The sequence below is a fragment of the Mus caroli genome, unplaced genomic scaffold (genome assembly GCF_978045245.1).
Source record: "Mus caroli unplaced genomic scaffold, Mus_caroli_1 scaffold_10, whole genome shotgun sequence".
Classification (NCBI taxonomy): domain Eukaryota; kingdom Metazoa; phylum Chordata; class Mammalia; order Rodentia; family Muridae; genus Mus; species Mus caroli.
The window spans coordinates 47449081-47468349 of NW_028227265.1; the positions used below are offsets into that span (position 1 = coordinate 47449081).

Sequence of the window (19269 nt, forward strand, 5' to 3'; positions counted from 1 at the left end):
CACAGGTATACTTTGGAAAAATGTAGTTCTAATTCATATTTGTAGGATATATAGGGAAGATAAGAAAGGCAGGAATTGAAAGCTTTCATGATTATGTCCTTCGTTCCTTTCTGCTTGTTCCCCCTGCTCCACCAGGTATCCCTACTCCCTGGGTCCTCAAGTCTCTTGAGGGTTTGTTGAGTCTTCTATCACTGAGACCAGACCAGGCAGTCGTCTACTATATGTGTGTCTGGGACCTTAGACCAGTTACTGTATGCTGCCTGGTTGGTGGTTCAGCTTCTGAGAGATCTCAGGTCCAAGATAGTTAAGACTGCTGGTCTTCCAATGAGATCACTCCCCTATTCAGGTTCTTCCAACATTTCTTTAGTTCAACCACAGGGTTCCCCAGTTTCAGTCAATTGGTTGGGTGTAAGTATCTGTCTCAGTCAGCTGCTTGTTGGGTCTCTTGAAGGATAGCTATTCTAGTCTCCTGTTTGTAAGCACACCATAGCATCAGTAATAGTGTCAGGCCTTGGAGCCTCCTCTTGAGATGGGTAGCAAGTTGGGCCAGACACTGGATATCCATTCCCTTAGTCTCTTCTCCATTTTTGCCCCTGCAGTTGCTCTAAACAGGAACAATTCTGGGTCCGATTTTTTGGATGTGGGGTGGCTTGTTGTTTTTTAAAAATAAAGAAAGGTTGAATGAGTAAATGAATGAATGAGTGAATGAATGGATGAATGAATGAAAATCTAGCTACTGGAGTAGAGAGGGAAAATCAATTTTCTTCAGCAAAGTGACACTGGGCATATCAACCACTCCAGAACAGACATCATGTTCAGGAGTGACTGACCAACATACAATAGACTCCACAGATTTTGAATACTTTTATTTAGAGTTAGACTTTAATGTTGTTTTGTTTTGTTTTGTTTTGTTTCTTTTGGGGCATGATTTAATTTTGTTTTCTTGGTTTGGACGAGTTTTGTTGTTGTATTAGATTTTTGTTTGTTTGTTTAAGATAGAGCTTAATGTTGGGTAGGTAGGGAAAAGGAGATGACCTGGGAGGCAGACATGGAAGAATGTGAAGGAGAGGAACAATCTGATCAAACATATTTAAATTTAAATTTTCAATTCAATGATAAAGCTTTTGACTGAATAATTTAGGAATCTCTCCACCATTTGTACTCTTGTCCAAGATCTCAACTTTGCACAGGGAGCAATTTCAAGAAATAGATGACCACTCAGTTTCATAAAATAGTTTCATAAAACGTGATACTTTTTATCTTCCTGAGAACAAATTGGGCATGATTAAAAAGAGCATGGTTCATATTGTTTTTTCACTATCTTCATACAACTGCATGTCAAATTCAATTATCACTTCATTTGTATCTCTTCTTTTATGAAGAAGAAGGGGTACTGATTTCAAAAACTTTGAGTTGTTCTCTAGCACATCTTTGCCTTCTCGTGGCTGTTCAGTGTTTTCCCTAGATATTGAAACAGACATTGTAGACATAGTACAGAAATTATAACAATTTTATCCACTCCCACAATGACTTCCTAAGCTGTTTTGTTCTAATGCAAACTGGCAGTTTTAGTTTTCAAACTAAACTTTAGTTTTAGTTTAAAACACAGTTAAAACAAAAAACCCAAATCAACATATTCTTCATCAACCAGATGAGATTTTATAGTAAATGTGTCTTCTTTGAAGAAACAAAAAGAGTTTCAACCTATCTGGTTCTGAGCATCCTGGAAAGATTTTTACAGCCTTTGAAAGCAAACTGTTGTGAGACCTGGTCCTTTAAGTCATGGTAGTAAATCAATAGACCAACGATTTTATTTGCTGTCTTCTCCAACAGTATTGAAGAACTGTCCAGAAAAAAGGACTCTGAGAGAGGGGTTCCATTATATCTGCTGAGCAGAGGCCTATGTTATTGATTTGTTTATTAAGAGGAGAAATGGGGACTACAAACTTGGAGTAAAAGGCCTGTGTTTTACTTTCTTTGCTCATTGAAAGGAATAAATACTATATAACCACAAAGCACATTAGTAGATCTTATAATTACACATGTTAGATATGACTCCCCACACAAATTGCTGCTGTGACTATGATTATATGTTGGTTCTGCTCAGAGGAATGTTAATAAAAAATTTACAGTGATTTTATAAAGGAGACTTTAGCACAGTAGCAATAATAAAGAAGTGGAGTGAACATGGCTATCACACACTCACAGCTCAGTTAGCCTTTCTGCCTGGGACATAAGTCATGAGCAGCTTAAGCACAGAGAGAAGAATGGTGTTTGAGCGTGGGTCCCTGACCTGTCACCTTTAAATAAGAAGCACTAACTGCTACTTTACTTTCATTTTCAAAACTTGCTAATTAAAAATATTTGCAGTAGCTGGGCGGTGGTGGTGCACGCCTTTAATCCCAGCACTTGGGAGGCAGAGGCAGGTGGATTTCTGAGTTTGAGGCCAGCCTCGTCTACAAAGTGAGATCCAGGGCAGCCAGGGCTATACAGAGAAACCCTGTCTCGAAAAAAAAATATTTGCAGTAATCCCCACTTATTAACTAGCTCTTATATGCCTAGAATATCACTTGTGTTATTTCATTTACTTGGCACAATTTACCCAGGACCTACATGGTTACTTTCTTAATGGATGAAGTAAGTGGGCCTTTGTTCGGTATGTTGTTTAAGATCATACACAAGTAGAAAAATTGCACTGTTGATTTTATTTTCTCTCACTTCACAGTTCATTGCTTTAACTCTATTTAACTGTCCAGTGTTTTGTTTAGTTTTCATATATCTGTGTGTGTCTGTTTGAGTATGTGTGTATGTTTGTATATCTATCTTGTATATATATTATGTGTGGTATATATACACAGGTGTATAACATGTCTCAATTATAAGGTTACTGTTGCTGTGATAAACACCAATGCCATGAAACTTGAAGAAAAAAGGTTTCAATTTAGCTTACATCTCTTAGGTCATGAGCCAACATTGGGGGAAGTCAGAGCAGAAACTCATGGCAGGAGTCTGGAGGCAGGAGGCATGGAGTGCTGCTTACTGACTTGTTCCTCATCGCCTGCTCAACCTACATTCTTATACCACTCAGGACAATGGCTCATAGGTGGCACCACCAACAGTGCATTGGGCCCTCCAGCATCAATCAACAATCAAGAAAACACCCTAAATATTTGCCTAGAGGCAATATGGTGGATGCATTTTTCTCAACTGAGGCTCCTTCTTACAGATACATCTCTAGCTTGTGTCATGATGACAGAAAAATGAAAGACTTTCACCCCTGTATGTGTGGAGGATAGAGGAGGTTATCAGATGTTCTACTCTATCCCTATTCATTTTATTTCAAGATGGAATCTTTTACTGAGCCTGGAACTATACCATACACCAGCAAATCTGTCTAGTTTCCCTTTCCATAGAGCTTAGTTTACAGGTGCACATGGCCATAACCAACTTTTTACATGATGATGACCTGGGATTTGAACTCAGGTTCTCATGCTTAAAGCTCACTTTTGCCACCTCCCCAGCCCACATGCCTAACCTTTTAAAGTTAGATTTGATTAAGTGCAGGGAATAAGTGAACTATTTCACTCTGTTTTAATTTTTAGGACACTATTATTCATTTTGAAATTAAAGTTCACAGAGTTATTCAATGAAAAATATAGGCTTTATTTGAATCAAACTAGGCATCATTTAATACAGAGGTTGCATTAAATTAAAACACCCTTCAAAGCATTAATGTTCTTTTCCACAGCAAAAATAATTTTCTATTTCCTTTTCTTTTCCCCTCTAACTTAAAGCAGTAACTGATGGATACAGTGAATGAGCACGCCTTTACTTCAATCATTTTCTTTGGGTGACTTCTCTTAAGCTGTTGATGAGGCACCTATCTTGAGGAATGCACAGTTCACTGATAAGGGCAAAGCAGCATTTTAGGAGTTAGAATAGGTTATTTTCTATACTGCTCCCATCCCTCCATTCATCCCCATCCCTGGGTCCTTGTCTTCTGTTAGAATTTTTGCCACTACAGCTTCTGTTGTAGATAACAGAAAGGCCACCTCATCAGCCATCATTAAAGCAGTTATTATAGCCTTTGTGGAATCAGTGTTCTCCTTTCATACTATGTTCACAAAATCTCTGAGCACAGCATCATAACTGACACCGAGGAACTCTGCAGAGCTTTCTCAACTATCAAAGATCCTTTCCATACCTGTTCTCTTTGTAATAGTCACTGCAGTAAGCTTGAGCACTTTTGTATAAGTTCTATATGTATTTCCTGATCTTCATTAGCAGGCTTTAATTGGTCCAAGGTTGGGATAGAATGTACCCTAGGACACCTTGAACAGCTGCCCTCATAGTATTGGGGACATTCATGAGTTTTTCTCTGTTCTCATTCACTAGGCATAACTTTTCCCTTCATCCTTCAGCACATCTGCTCCATCTAAGGCTTAGTCCAGTTTCCCCTCAGCTTTTCTTCTTCATAAACACTACCTGTGATATGTGACTTGAATAATATGTTTCTCAATTTGAATCGTTTCAACTTTTCTTTTTCTTTTTTCCTATTTTATTGCTTATTTTATCTATTTTATTTTTAAATTAGATATTTTCTTTATTTACATTTCAAATGTTATCCCCTTTCCTTGTTTCCCCTCTGAAAATCCTCCTCTCTCCCCCCCCCACACACTCAGTAACCTACTTACACTGGTTCCCCTATCTGGCATTTCCCTACACTTGGCTATCGAGCCCTCACAGGACCAAGGCCTTCTCCTCTCATTGATGTCCCACACTGCTATCCTCTGCTACATATGTGGCTGGAGCCATGGGTCCCTCCAAATGTACGCTTTGGTTGGTGGTTTAGTCCCTAGAAGCTCTGTAGGTACTAGTTGGTTCATATTGTTGTTCTTCCTATAGTGCTGCAAACACCTTCAGCGCCTTGGGTACTTTCTCTAGCTCCTCCATTGGAGATCCTGTGCTCCCTCCAATGGATGGCTGTGATCATCCACTTCTGTATTTGTCAGGCACTGGCAGAGGCTCCCAGGAGACAGCTACATCAGGTTCCTGTCAGCAAGAACTTATTGGCATCCACAATAGTACCTGGGTTTGGTAACTATATATGGGATGGATTCCCATATGGGAGTCTCTGCATGGCCTTTCCTTCAGTTTCTGCTTGACACTTTGTATCTTCTCCCATGGGTATTTTGATCCCCCTTCTAAGGACCAAAGCATCCAAACTTTGGTCTTCCTTCTTTTTGAGCTTCATGTGGTCTGTGCATTGTATCCTGGATATTCTGTATTTTGGGGCTAATTTCCACTTATCAGTGAGTGCATACTAAGTGTGTTCTTTGTGATTGTGTTACCACACTCATGATGATATTTTCTAGTTCCATTCATTTGCCTAGGAATTTCATGAATTCATTGTTTTTAATAGCTAAGTAGTACTCTATTGTGTAAATGTGTACCACATTTTCTATATCCATTCCTCTGATGAGGGAAATCTGAGTTCTTTCCAGCTCTGGCTATTATAAATAAGGCTGCTATGAACATAGTGGGCCATGTGTCCTTATTACATGTTGGAGCATCTTCTGGGTATATGCCCATGCATGGTATATTTGGGTTCTTATATAGTAATATGTCCAATTTTCAGAGGAACCTCCAGACTGATTTCCTGAGTGGTTGTACCAGCTTGCAATCCCACCAGCAATGCAGGAGTGTTCCTCTTTTCCCACATTTTTGAAAGCATCTGTTGTCACCTGAGATTTTGATTTTAGTCATTCTGACTGGTGTGAGATGTAACCTCAGGGTCATCTTGATTTACATTTCCCTGATGACTAGGGATGTTAAACATTTCTTTAGGTGCTTTTTGGCCATTCAGTATTCCTCAGTTGAGAATTCTTTGTTTAGTTCTGTACCCCATTTTTAGTAGGGTTATTTGGTTCTCTGGAGTCTAACTTCTTGAGTTCTTTGTATATATTAGATATTAGCCTTCTACTGGATATAGGGTTGGTAAAGATCTTTTCCCAACCTGTTGGTTGCCTTTTTGTCCTATTGACAGTGTCCTTTGCCTTACAGAACCTTTGCAATTTTATGAGGTCCCATTTGTCAATTTTTGATCTTAGAGTATAAACTATCGCTTCAGGAAAATTACCCCTATGACCATATGCTCATGGATCTTCTCCACTTTCTTTTCTATTAGTTTCAGTGTATTTGGTTTTATGTGGAGCTCCTTGATCCACTTGGACACGAGCTTTGTACAAGGAAATGAGAATGTACTGTTTTACATTCTTCTAAATGCTAACTGCCAGTTGATCTGGCACTATTCATTGAAAATACTGTCTTTTTCCCCACTTGATCGTTTTAGCTCCTTTGTGAAAGATCAAGTGACCATAGATGCTTGGGTTCATTTCTGGTTCTTCAGTTCTATTCCATTGATCTACCTGCCTGTCACTGCACCAATACCATGCAGTTTTTATCACAATTGTTCTGTAGAACAGCTTGAGGTCCCAGAATCTGATTCCCCCAGAAGTTCTTTTATTGTTGAAAAGAGTTTTTGCTATCCTTTTTTTTGTTGTTGTTGTTATTCCAGGTGAATTTGAGAATTACTCTTTCTAACTCTATGAAGAATTGAGTTGGAATTCTGATGGGGATTGCATTGAATCTGTAGATTGCTTTTGGCAAGATGGACATTTTTACTATATTAATCCTACCAATCCATGAGCATGGAGATCTTTTCATCATCTGAAATCTTCTTGATTTCTTTCTTTAGAGACTTGAAGTTCTTCTCATATAGATCTTTCCCTAGCTTACTTAGAGTCCCACCAAGATATTTTATATTGTTTGTGACAATTATGAAGGGTGTCATTCCCTTAATTTCCTTTTGAGTCTGTTTATCCTTTGACTAGAGGAAGGCCACTGATTTGTTTGAATTAATTTTATATCCAGCCACTTTGCTGAACTTGTTTTTCAATTGTAGATATTCTCTGGTGGAATATTTTGGGATTCTTAATTATACTATCATATCATGTGCAAATAGTGATATTTTGACTTCTTCCTTTTCAATTTGTATTCCTTTGACCTCCTTTTGTTGTTTACTTGCTCTGGCTAGGCCTTTGAGTACTATATTGAACAGGGAGGAAGAGAGAGAGAGAGAGAGAGAGAGAGAGAGAGAGAGAGAGAGAGAGAGAGAGAGAGAGAGAGAGAGAAAGAGAAGACATCCTTGTATAGTCCCTGATTTTAGTTGGATTGCTTCAAATTTCTCTCCATTTAGTTTGAAGGTGGCTACTTATTTGCTGTATATTGCCTTTACTATGTTTAGGTATGGGCCTTGAATTCCTGGTCTTTCCAAGACTTTTATCATGAAGGGGTGTTGGATTTTGTCAAATGTTTTCTCTGCATCTAATGACATTATTGTGTGGTTTTTTTTTCCCTTGAGTTACTGAAAGCTCTAGAACAAAAAGAAGTAAATAGACCCAAGAGGAGTGGAAGGCAGGAAATAATCAAACTCAGGGCTGAAATCAACTAAGTAGAAACAACTAACCTAGGAGCTAGATCTTTGAGAAAATCACCAAGATAGATAAGCCCTTATCCAAACTAATCAGAGGGAACAGATACAGTACCCAAATCAATAAAATCAGGAATGCAAAGTAAGACCTAACAATGGAAACTGAGGAAATCCAAAAAAATCATCAGATCCTACTACAAAAACCTATACTCAACTAAACTGAAAAATCTGAATGAAATGGACAATTTTCTGGACAGATACCAGATACCAAAGGTAAATCAGGATCAGATAAATGATCTAAATAATCCCATAACCCCTAAATAAATAAAACAGGCATTAATAGTCTTGCAACAACAACAAAAAAGCCCAGGACCAGATGGGTTTAGTGCAGAGTTCTATCAGACCTTCTAAGAAGACCTAGTACCAATTCTCAAACTATTCCACAAAATAGAAACAGAAGGAACACAGCCCAATTCATTCTATGAAACCACAATTACTCATATACCTAAACCATACAAAGACCCAACAAAGAAGGAGAAGTTCAAACCAATTTCCCTAATGAATATCAATACAAAATATACTCAATAAATGTCTCCCAAACCGTATCCAAGAATACATCAATACATCATCCATCATAATCAAGTAGGCTTCATCCCAGGGATGCAGTGATGGTTCAATATATGGAAACACATCAACCTAATACACTATATAAACAAATACCATTTCCTTTCAAAAGCATGACATCATCTTTGGTGACAATGATCTTTCCTACTTTTCCTAACTTATCAGCTTGAACATCTTTAAGGTTTATATTCAATCATGTTTTCTTCAAATAACGTAGCACCAATAACAATAATCATATTTTCAAGCTAGTTCTTCTCATTATCCCCAGTTTATGGAATTCTGATGAACTTTTAGTCTTTTCAAACCAGTGTTCCTGGAATTTCTGCATCAACACCTTTAGCAATCATTTCCAAGGGCTTTCTTCCAATGGTGAACACCAGCCTTGTCAAGAGCAACTTCAATGGACTGCACATTAGATATTTTCTTTTTCCTCAACAGAACACAGGCATCTTGGGATTTACATTTTTTAGTTTTTGATATATTAATATAATATGGAGAACTATATCTTCTATGAAACTTCCGGCCTCCAATAATTTCAATTCATAATTTAGAATTTTACCATACTCAACTGAAGGATGCTTTTACTTCCAATGTTTTGTTTGTTTGTTTGTTGTCTTACTGTTGTTGCATCAGAAATGACGTTTCCAATATTCAGGAATTGTAGCAACCTGAGAGATTTCTGTCCAGATTGTCACTGGTGACCATGCTTTTTAAATTCAGTAATTACAGCATCAACAGCCAGAAACACATTTTGCCTACTTTCCACTGGATTACCACCTTTGGTACTCTTTTCTAGGCCCTCCTTGACCACAGCACATGCCAGGACAGTAACAATTGTGGTGCTACTCCAGCTTCATCCATGTTAATAGCAAACATCTTGAAGAAGTTAGCTCTGATACTTTTATGTGGGGAGCGGGTGTGGAGGCAGTCCCAAAGGCGCCAGGGACTGCAGCTAAGTCGTATGACTTGCACCTGACTTCCTCATATAAACCACAAACATCGTGAGAGCTGCGCAGGTGTACCAGATTACTGGCGAAGCCATTTTGGTGAAGATATGCCCCTGCTGCCCTGATTAGCTGAAGCTGTGTGCCTGGTGAGGTGGCGTGGCTTGCTGTGCGTGGATGAGAACTGATAGTATATAAGAGTGAGAGGCCCAGGGCTCGGGGTCTTTCGCCTACACAGTCAATGCTCTCCCAATAAACGTGTTGCAGAAGGATCCTGCTGTGGCGTCTTACTTGCTGGCGAGTCAGGCGTCTCACACTTTTATACTTTTCCTGTAAGTCAATTGATTTGCAACTGTCACACTCTCTTCCCCTGGGCTCTATTGTAACAGTGGCAACATTAACTAAAAGGTCATCAAACTTGAAACATTTAAGACTCAGGTATCCCCACTAAATTTACATCTTTCAAGTGAGACAAGGAGCTAATTCTGTCAGGAACTTCTTGTAACAAGGGATTTGGGGTTTTCAAAACATTTCTTTGGAGTGGAAGCACATATAACAAGGCAGGTGTTCTGTTGTGTGTGAAGAAAAATTCTTAATTAGCTAACAAATGTAAACTGGATTCATCATGGCATTTCAAAACAATAGCTTTATTTGACTCCCTCCCTACTCCTTCATCCTCAATATTCTTGCTTCCCATCTGTACCAAAAAAAAAAAAAAAAAAAGTAGATACCGAAGACTGGTACAAACGGGCTATATGGCTGTTGTAGTTTTATAGAGACACTTCTACACTGATATACTCAGTGGCTTTGTCAGGGAACACATTTAACAGCAGTGATGGAGCCTTACATAAGTATGCATCCCTTGATGATATTTAGCAAATAATTGACTTATGACACAGTCTTTGAAAGGAAGCAGATTTTTATTTCTACAAATATCTAAAAATCTAAGTAAAGTAAACATATTTCTAAAATTTAATGACTCATTCCTAAAAGAAGGTATTACTTGTTTGTACCAACACCCAAAGGATACAACTCTCCTTAGGTAGCAGTGATGAAAGAAGCCTGCAGACAAGAGTTACAAGTATATACGAAGATAAGTTTGGCAAGTAGTATCTTCAGTCTTCATCAACGGAGCGTATATTCACTATATTTGATCATGTGATTCTATAACTCATTATATGAGTTTGATTGATATCTCTTTGATGTGTCTTGATGCTCTTCTACATCATACGTCTTCCGTGATGCTATTTCTTTTGCTAACCATGTCCAAAAATGTTAAAATAAATTGCAGGGATACACAGTGGGAAATGAAGCTTACCAGGTGGAAGAGCAAATGAAATTAAGCTCTTGACCAAATGTCCGTAAAATTGACTTGACTTAATAAATTTGACGCAAATTGAGTTGTATCATTTGCATGCACACATACATACATGTCTTTAACTTGCCAAGTACATCTTCTTGCCACTGCCCTCTTTAAAAATCTCATGAATAAATAAATATAAATTGGTTATTTTTATTTTTAAGAAAATCCACCCTTTTATCTGCAATTGAAGACCAAGTATATACTAGCTTACATACGCAGAGATACAGTCTTTAAAGGACATGGGAAAATGAGAATGCCAATGACAGATCTGGTGTTAGATTGCCATGTTGTTTTTTAAAGAAGTAGTACTTTAAGTTCATCACAATTTTTTTTTAATATTTTACATCAATTTATTTGGTAGGGATGTCTTACATGCCATGGCATGAGTGTGAGGGTTGGAGCACAACTTGTTGAAGTAAGTTTTCCTCTTATATCATGTGACTTGAACTCAGGTCACTGGTCTCTGTGACAATGAGTCAGCTGTATGACCACAACACAGTTTCTTGATGTAAACTGGCTACTTTCATTAAGGATTTTTATAAGTTAGATAGATAAATAGATGATAGATAACAGATAGATATGGATAGGGATATAAAGAGACATAAGTATAAGTGATATATATATATAGGCACATATTTAAACACAATATAATCTATGAAAGCTTGGAGTGAGAACATTGTGTCAACTCCTGTAACTTATTTTTATATCCTTTAGGATATACCTTCACTATCTTTCAGTAAGCTTTTTCTTCATCCCTTCTTCCTATTTGTAACAACTAAATACATTTCCTATTTGATCTACTATCTTCATAATAGTAAAACTATAGTTGTCTCATCTATCTTGTCTACAAAACTATAAATGTATAATAACTGATAACCTGCTTACTCTTGAGTACAAGATCCTAGCATATGCCCAGTATATAAAATATGTTCAATAGTTGTTTATTGAACTGAACATAATCATTTCAGAGACTGGTTTGAGTAAATAAATTCATTCTAAAGTAATCGCCAAATGCTGTTTAACAATATCCTTGAAGTAAACAAATTTCTATCCTGGAAGAAGACTTTTTAAGACTTAAAAAGAACATAACACATAGGTCTTAGAAATTCCCTGAAACTTGCAAAATTCACAAAGCCTTTGTCTCCCTTATGTTTAATTAGCAGTAAAGACAGCTGAGAAAGAGGAAACTCTTATACCTGTATAGTCCTTCAAGTTGTACAAAGAACTCAAGGGTTTTTGTTCTCATGAGTCCTTATCCATGCAAGCATGTGTTTTTCAGTAAAATACCTGCCACTGAATCCTCTGTATTTCTGTGAGTATCCCCTTATCCAGATCCCTGTAAATTACCTCACTAACTTCAAGTTATCAAATTTTACTTCAGTAGAATGCTTTCTTTTGTTTGTTATTGGTGCCTTATCTGCAGGGAACAGAGTCCCTTTTAAAGCCTCCCCAGGAAACATATAACACAAAGTATGCAATAGTCCCAAATAAATGCTTCTTATCTCATTTCTTGCCACAGATACTGACATTTGTAGTAGAGCAATGAGTTTCAGCATTTCTTTGTACCAGGTAACCCCTCAGAACAAGAGCATGCAACATACCATTGGTTAGTTGGTTAGACATGAATTCATCTCATGTTAACATTAGACAAGTAAAAATAAGTTCACCTCTGTGTATTTGGCTTGCTCATGAGAAAAAATTAATAACAATAATAATAATAATAATTTTTACTTGGCAGAGGAACCAGGGCATATTCCTTGTCAAATGTGACAGATCAAAGATGATAAAAGTTGATTCTATCAATTAGATTAAATGATAAGCTAAAATGTTAATATAAGTCTTCAAAGCACAGATTTAGAATTATTAATTATTTCTAACAGCTATGATTTAATAATATGTAAAGAACATATTAAAGGATAAAAAAGTTAACATGAGAAATTTATAACTCTCCATTAATTAAAATTCCATATTCAATAAATTTTTCTTCTAGGCAAGCAGATATCTTTTAGTTTTTTTAAATGACTATCTTATTTTATGAAGCACAGTATAGTAGTTTGATATATGTATATAATAAGAAGTAATTAAATCAGAACAGTGAATATTTTACTTTAAGCATTAAAAAATTTTAATTAACATATCTAATTGTCCACATTTATGGATACGATACAGTATGCTATTTTAATGTAACTGTATATTATGCCATGATTTTGAGTCTTCAAGATCTTCTCTTATAGTTATTCATAAATATGTAACAGGCTACTGTGAACTCTGACTGTGGTCCTCATGGCTGCCATTGTGTTCTGTTAGGTAAGTATTGTCCAAATACACATAAGCAGATCCTCCTTTTCTTACATCTAATCATTTTTCATACATTCCAAATGACTTTTTAAAGATATTCATATGAAAGAGTAAAAATTATATTTACATTTATGTACCTGAGTCATTTCACTTTTACCATTTCATCTAAGATGGTAATTAAATCACTTTACACAGACCTCTACTTCTGTAGGAACAAATGGAGAAAGGTCATCTTATTATAGTGTTCAGTATTAGAAATGTTAGCTAATGTATAGATTCCAATTATATTTTAAAAAAATAATTCATGACACAACATAAAACCAGTAAAATTTTATGTACTATATTATGATATAAACTTTTTATGTTGAAAATTACAACCGGGGGATTTATAGTAAGAAGTATAATTCAATTTTCTCTAATACTGTTGAATACTCTCCTGCCCACTAATACACTTAGCCCAATTCATTCTACAGACCAAGATTTCACTGTAAAAGAAATTCAGCTCAGTAAGAAGTTGTCATAGCACAGAAATTCAATGGGATAGACATGATTTTAGAATGAAGAGCTAGTAGGAGAGAAAGTGGAAATCACTTTGAACACACTGGTGCAGGAGATGACTTCCTAAACAGAACATGGATAATACAGGCTCTAAGATCAACAATTCATAAATGGAGCCTCGTGAAACTGAAAAGCTTCTTCATGGCATAGGACACCATCCTTTAGACAACGTGGCAGCCTACAAGATGAGAAAAGATTTTGTACCAACTACATATCCAATAAAGGTCTAATATCCAAAGTATATAAAGAACTTAAGAAGCTAGACATCAAATAAACAAATAATCCAAATAAAAGGTGTATTACAGATCTAAACAGAGAATTCTCAACAAAGGGATTTCAAATGGTTGAGAAACACTTAAATGTTTGGCATCTTTAGTCATCAGTGAAATGAAAATCAAAACTACTTTGTGATTCCTTTTTACACTTTTCAAAATGATTCAGATAAAAAATGCAAGTGACAAATAATGCTGGGGAAGATGTGGAATAAGCCAACACTCCTTTATTGCTAGTGCAAACTTGTACAAGTACTATGGAAATCAATATGATGGCTCCCCAGAAAACTGAAAATTGATCTACTTTAAGACCCAGATATACCATTTTTTTGGCATACACTTAGAGAATGTTCTAACCTACCAGAAGTACACTTGCTCAACTATTTTGACTGTGTTTGTTCAGAATAGTCAGAAGTTGAAAACAACCTAGATGTCTTTCAACTGAAGAATGAATAAAGAAATAGTGGTACATTTACACTATGGGGTATTGTTCAGCTGTTAAAAATGACATGATAAGGTTTGTAGTCAAATAGAAGGAACTAGGGAAAAAATCATCCTGAGTGAGGTAATCTAAACCAAGAAAGACAAACATGGTATTAACTCACTTATATATAGAGGTTGGCTATTAAGTAAATGATAACCAAGCTACAAATCACAGACTCTAAGAGGTTAGGTTAAAACAAATGGCTCCAGTCAGGATACATAAATCTCCTTGGAAAGGGTAATAAAATATATTTCATGGGTGGAAATGGGGATCTGGTTGGGGTGGAAGTGGGAGGGATTAGGTGGAAGCAAGAAGTGATAGAGTAATATAATGCCAGGAGAGACAGCTGGGCTTCCAGGGCACTTAGTTGGTGGAAACCTAGTGCAGTAGAAATTTTCTGGATTCTCTAAGAATGCTCCTAGTGAGAATTCCTAGTAATGGGAGATATGGAGTCTAAACTGGTCATTGTTTTGTCAGGCAAGCCTTACAGAAGTGGAGTGGGTTGCATTTGGTTGAATTGTTATCCAAGAGGGGGTGGGTTGTGGAAATCCCTAAACAACCTTGGCTGATGCTAGGACAGAGGGTAGATCTCTAAAAACTGACAATGGGACCCCATTGCAAAGGACAGCATCTACATAGGTCTTTGGATGTGGAGAAGTAAAGCTAGTGCCTTCATGAAGACTTCATCCCTACATTCTAGTTTCTTTGACATGGGAAGGTACTTTTTAGATTACTGAAAGAGACACCTGTACAGCAACCCAGCCACAAAATCCTCAACCCACAATCTTTCCTCTCTGGAAGACGTACTGGGGCAATGGTGGTACAGAACTTGTGGTTCTGGCCAACTAATGTCTGATTAAAATTGAAGCTCAAGTCATGAAAGAGAGTTCATGACCTATAATGCCTAGATAGGCCAGAGACCTAAGGTAGAACTTAACATGCCCAACCTCCAAAAAACATATATGGAGAGAGAGGGAGAGAGAGACAGAGAGAGAGAGACAGAGACAGAGACAGAGAGACAGAGACAGAGTGACAGAGACAGAGAGAGACAGAGAGACAGAGAGACAGAGGGAGACAGAGAGAGAGAGACAGAGAGACAGAGAGACAGAGACAGAGTGAAACAGAGACAGACAGAGGGAGAGACAGAAAGAATGAAAGAAAGAAAGAAAGAAAGAAAGAAAGAAAGAAAGAAAGAAAGAAAGAAAGAAAGAAAGAAAGAAAGAAAGGGAGACTTTCTATGGCAGCAGAGACCTACCTACAGCGATTCATTTTGAGAAAAGTGAGTTTAAATTAGAGGTCTCTACTGGGTCACTCCCCTCAGAGTTCATTCAGTTAACCCCAGGGGAAAAGGAAGAGGAAAGACTATAGGAGCCAAAGGAATCTTGGATACCAGATAAACATGACCCACAAAATCAAGTAAGCAGGGTTCATATGGGCACAGACAGACTGAAGTGACAAACACAGTGCCTGTTCATTATGGCTGTTAGCTTGGTGTTTCTGTGTGACTACTAACAATCGGAACAGGTATATGTCTATCTCTTTTGCTTGCTCTTTTCCTCCTTGGGACTCTTTTCTTCCTATTGAGTTGCCTTGTTCAGCCTCAGTGTGAGTGTTTTTGCCTTATCTTATTGTGTCCTGTTTTGTCATGTTTGGTTGTTATCTCTTTGAGACCTGTTCTTTAATGAAGGGAAACAGATAGGGAGCAGATCTAGGGAAGAGGGCAAGGTTGGGAGGGGAGTTAGGAGGAGTGGAGGGAGGGGAAACTGAGGTCAGGATATAGTGTATGAGACAAGAATCTATTTCAAATCCATATATACATACATACACATACATACATACAAACATACATACAAAGTAGAAAAACGTTGTAAATTTGCAAGGGATTAGCAGCTAATATAATATAAGGGATTCCAAAAAGTCACCAGCAAAAGATAAAAGTCAGTTATAGAGGGTAAAACTGGCTCAACCATGGCAAGAACAGGTCTGAGCATAGCAAATATAGTGCCAACAGATTTTGCCTTTTACCCTTCTTCCTATAGATAAAAGTCTTTAGTGCCAGGCCTAGCACTCCCATAGAAGGGACAGTGTAACACGGTTCCTACCCCTGGAACAGAACCAACAGGACACAGGTCTCCATGAGTTGCTATAGGCATAAGGCTAGTGTGCATACTAATGTACATATTTTTCATCTTCTAGGGAATGTTCTTCCTGGCATGGTTACTGGGGGGTATGCTCTCCCTGCAAGGTTAATGCATAATAATTGGAAACCGCACAATTCCAGGAGTCAAGGGGGTGTTTAATATCTTTCAGCAAAAATGGTAATTGTGTGACCTTCAGGACAGGCGTTAAGACTGTGGGAAAGACTTTTGAAAACATGAGCTCAAGTATATATAATCAAGATTTCTCAGCTATGCAAAATATAAGGATGCAATATCAATTGCATAAAGGGCTTTGTGGACTCAAAAGAACACCAGCACTTGCACTAATGAGTCCATAAATGGAAAAATACTTTAAAAAGAATCAACAACAATAAACAAAAACAGAAACAAACAAACAACAAAAACAAGGCTCATGACTCAAGTAATAAAGAGAGACCAGAAATTGAGGAAGGTAAACGAGTAGAAATCTCAGGGATCCCACCTAGCTAAGCTTATTTTTTGTGGTTACAAAGGCAGGCAAATCTTTAGGACTTGTGTTTAAAAAATGTACTTGCTGTCTTTTTTCTAAGAATCAAGGGGATAATATCATAAAATAATGATTCGTGAGATAACCAAAAGGAACCTGAAGTAGATGACTGAATTGATTGTAAATAAGGCACCCGGCTTTGGTTTGCAAGAGCCGAGCTATCTAGAGAGCTAACACAGCTCCTTTTAAATTTTGTCTAGCAGATTTTCTGACTTCAGTCAGCAAACCCATGAACTACCTAGAGAGCTGTCTTGAGCAGAACACAGAGCAGTCAGCTTGTACCCATTGCTGACTTTGAAATGTTTCTTCCAACACTCTCAAACACTCCTTCCTCCAGACCTCTCTCCCAAGCAGAGGCTGTACCTTGGTAATTTAGATTACATTTCCAAAGCTATTCCCCAAGGTCTATTACCTCATTTGACCACTGACTCAATCCTGAGACAAAACACCAAGGTCCAACAATCAAAATTTATTATTTGGCTAATATACTTAATCAGGATTTACCAGTACACCCTAGTGAAGACTTTCACTTTTTCTCCTTAAAAATCCATCCTGAAACAAAAAAGCTGCTTGTTTCCTTAATTCTTGCTGCTGCTGCTGCTGCTGCTGCTACTTCCTGCCTGACTTTGCAGTGCCATTCTGACCCCCATTACCCTCTAGGAAAATAAATCTCTTTTGGGCTGAGAATCTTGTGCATGGATATGTTCTGTACTAACCCAAGAGGACCTGTGTAGGCAGCCGGCGCCTAAAAGATGGTGCCAGTCTCCGGTCTCTGGCGCCGATCTCCGCCAACACCACTGCACAGGCACTAGCCTGAATCTGGGGCCAACCCTTCCCGAGCCGGTGCATGCAAATTAAGGTGCCGGCAGACTGACCAATCCCAGGAGGACACATAGCCCTCCCCAGTGCTGGGGTGTATATAAGGAGTCCTCCCTGGGTTCCCAGGGTTCCTGTAGCATCGAGGCATTCCTGCATTAAAGCTGTTGAGAAGAATACAACCGTGTTCCGTTTTTCCTTGCCGGACGAGGTGGGCACAACAGACCTGCCTCCCTTTCACCAGTAAAATTGGAAATTTAAATAAATAGGATATTTGTCAAAGGAAGACTTTCAGTTAACCAACAGGCCAAGAAACAAAACAAAACAAAACAAAACAAAACAACAAATCTTTACTTACTTAACCACAAACTTACAGACATATAAAGTGAAAGGAAACCAAACCCACAATAAGATATCATCTAGTTACAGGAAGAATGACTATTTTATTATCAAAAAGACAAACACTAATAAGCACATGTTAAAGCTATGGAGAAAAGAACAGATATTCATGTTGACCATGGAAATGTAAATAATACAAACATTATAGAAAACAGTTTATATATTTCAAAAGTATTCTTAAAAATCTTGGTACTACAGAGAAGGCCCAGTGAATAAAAGCCCCTCTTCCAAAGCACTTAAATTCAGTTCTCAAAATACATCCAGCTTACAAACACTGCTAACTCCAGCTCTAGGGGCCCTGACATCTGTGGCTTCAAGTAGTGACTGTCCTCATGTACATATAACTTCCTATAACAAAAAAATGTAATGTTATTAAATGCCATTAATTATTTTAATCATCAATTAATAGCAATAAATAATTATAATAAAATTAATTCATTTATAATGGAATATATTATTTTATATACATATACCATACAAGAATTTTAAAATACATAGTACAATTTATACTAGCAGATTGGCATCCATGTTTAATATTCTAGGCTCTATGAGTTATTTCACACACACACACACACACACACACACACACACAGACATACACACATACACCCAAGCATATGTGCTACAACATTCTGCTTCTCTGCCTGGAGTGTACAGGTGTTCAAATACTGCTACTATGCTAGCCAGGAGAAAGTAGGTCAAATTCCAAAACTGGACTCCACAGCCCATGTTTTCCTTCGGGGCTACAAGCTGAACTGGGAAGGGAAAAGTGGGGTCTGGAACAAATGCTGTTATCCAAGTCTCCTCTCTGGGTACCTGGGTGCTGGTATACCACCTGGAATGATTCCACTAATGGTCACTTATTCAGAGGTAAGGATCAGCATGTAGAAGAGACTTCTGAATTCCCAGGTTTATTGCAGTTGGAATCATAATGACTTAGAAACAACCAAGAATCCCTTTAATTAATGAACTGATGAAGAAAATGTAACAATGAATACGACACTCCTTATCCACAAAACCACGATTTTCTGTCATTTGTAACAATATCAGTGCATCTAAAGCTCTTTAGATGACATAAAATAATCCAGGCACAGAAATATAAGTAATTTATGACCACCCTAATAAGGGTATATGGAAGTGTGTAACATCATGAGTGTTGGAGGAAGAACTGTGGTCAGGGAAGGTAAGGAAAAATGTAGGGGAGATGGATAGCGTTTGCTCATGTGTACAAACTACAAGTAAAAGAATCCAGAGTTGTGGTGAGTTTACTATGCATGAAAATTGTGAAGTCTCCATTTCAAAATAGCCAAAAAAGATGTTAATGTTTACATTAT

At 37.5% G+C, this 19269-nt stretch overlaps 1 non-coding gene across 1 annotated transcript; it reads left to right on the forward strand.

Moving 5' to 3' along the window:
* The first annotated feature begins 16888 nt into the window (after positions 1-16888).
* LOC147002373 (U7 small nuclear RNA) lies at positions 16889-16951 on the forward strand. The gene has a single exon (XR_015048878.1). It is a non-coding gene; the product is annotated as a U7 small nuclear RNA (small nuclear RNA).
* The last annotated feature ends 2318 nt before the right edge of the window (positions 16952-19269 follow it).